The following is a 2,429-nucleotide window of genomic DNA, read 5'->3' as shown; positions in this document are numbered from 1 at the left end:
ACCCCTTCCCCCTCCACAGCCCCTCCCCATGGCCCACCCCACCCCTGCCACACCTCAGTGCCTTCTCACTGCCAGGCACTCAGCAATCCTCACCCACAGGAGGTGCCAGGCTGCAGCCCTTTCCTGACTAGGCAGCTGAGAGGAAAGAGGAGTCTGACCGAGGCTTTCCTGCCCCAGGAGCCCTCACCCCTCTGTCACAATTCCAGATTATGGTCCATCATTATGGGGACGTCAAGGCAGGAACTTTACACAACTGGTCACATCACATCCACAGTCAGGAACAGGCAGAAATGAAGGCACCCAAGTTCGCTTGGGCTCAGCTTGATTTCTCCACTCATACAGGTCAGGAACCCCAGCCTAGGGAATGGTTCCACCCACAGTGGGTTGGGTCTTCCCACATCAGTTAACTTAAGACAATCTCCCCCAGGCATACCCACAGGTCAACCAATGTAGACAACCCTTCATCCAGACTCTCAGGTGATTCTAGATTGTGTCAGGTTGACAACCAAGGCTAACCATCACAGTTAGTCCTCAGGGTGCACTAGTCACCTGTGAGGGTCACCAGGGGGCTGAAACACCCCTGGCTCCCTGCCTCACACTGAATCCCTGACCTACCAACAGCCTGAGGTCAGCCAGATACCTGACCTCCTGTGGTTTAAAGAGTCCCCAGAGTTCTGGTGCACCACTCGTGGGGGCCTTGGGCAGCCGGTGTCAAGCTAAGGGGAACAGTTAACCTGCCAGTCTTGTCACTGGCCAGAATGACAGCCCAGATTTGAAATTTTCTAATCTGGTTTAGAGCAGAGAAGGGACTACTTAAGAGCAGGGGGCTCTCGCTTTAGAAAACAGCCAACATCCAGGTAGAAGAAGCCAGTCTGTCTGAGATTCAAAGCTGGGGCAGGGTTCAGGATTATGCTCTGAAACCCTTCCCCTCCTCTAAAGGACCCTCAAGTCCCTCTGAAATCCCCGTGCAGAATGGGCATTGTCCAGTCACCCCTCCTTTGCCATCAGTCCCAAGGTCTCCATGGAATAAATGTACTTACAAGGGCTTCATGTTTTCCCAGTGTGCACAGCACATATGTATGTCAAGGAGTACCCATGAGCTACTGCCATGATTTCCCTTCTGAACTCAGCATCCCTCCTGCTCAGCTCTCACTTTTCCCATGGGTCCCCAGTGTATCCGTGCTATGTCCTGGCACCTAGCATGGATGGGTGCTGCCTGGAGTTGGTGCTTGATAAACGCATGTGGAACAATGAAAGAAGCAACTCGGGGTCATGCAAACCTCTGAACACACCAGTAGCCACCAGTCTCTCCAGCCACATGCTGTGAGCAGTCCCTCCCTCGCTCACTCCAGTGACGCCCCATAGCCGGGGATTTCCTCCTGGCTGGCCACACCACCCTCCCGAGCAGCTGCCAGGCCTCCACACCAGTCTCCACAGTGGGTCCATCCGACCACGTACACATGGAGCACTTAATTGCATGTTTCAAAGAGACTGGCTTTTTAAAAGACAGATTTGAACCTTAGTTTCCCTCTGTCAGAGACTTCTTCAGTTCCATAGTCTGCCTCCAGGTTCCTAGGGCCAAGCCATGAGTCTGAATACAGCCTAGATAACATAATATTCTCCAGGCCAGCCTTGGTTACACAATGAGACCCTATCTCAAAAAACAAAACCCAGGGTTATAGAGATAGCTCAGTTGGTAAAGTGCTTACCACCCAAACATGAGGACTTGAATTTGGATCCCCAGCACCCACAAAAAGCCAAGTACAGTGTGAATGTGCTATAACTCCAGTTCTGGGAAGTGAATCCCCAGAGCTAGCTGGCCAGCCAGTTTAGGCAAATCAGTAAATATCAGGCTCAATGAGAGAGCCTGTCTCAAAAAGTAAGGTGGAAGTTGGGTATAGTGGCACACACTAATAATCCCAGCACTTGAGAGGCAGAGGCAGGTGTATATCTGTCAGTCTGAGGCAAACCTGGTCTACATAGCAAATTCCAAACCACCTATGCCTACGTAGTGAGACTCTGTCAATAATAATAATAATACAATACAAAACAAATAATAATAATAATGTGGAAAGCTACTGAGAAAGAAAATTGACATTGACCTATGGCCTCCACAAGTGCATCTATATGCACAGGATACATGAACACATATAGACACAGGAACACATACATACACACACAAACATTAAAAAAACCAAAAAGGAGGCCAGGTGTGGTGGCGCACGCCTGTAGTCCCAGCACTCGGGAGGGGGAGGCAGAGGCAAGCAGCTCTCTGTGAGTTCGAGGTCAGCCTGATCTACATGGTGAGTTCCAGGACAGCTGGGGTTACAGGGAGACGGAAAAGGCTTGTTAAGAAGCATAGCTCAATGCTGTAGCCAGCGATAGTCGTGAAGTTGCTTCTCTGGTCACTTGCCTCCCTCATAAAAACT

Source organism: Nannospalax galili, unplaced genomic scaffold (assembly GCF_000622305.1).
Source record: "Nannospalax galili isolate Female #2095 unplaced genomic scaffold, S.galili_v1.0 scaffold1684, whole genome shotgun sequence".
Lineage (NCBI taxonomy): Eukaryota > Metazoa > Chordata > Mammalia > Rodentia > Spalacidae > Nannospalax > Nannospalax galili.
This window is presented reverse-complemented; position numbering follows the sequence as displayed.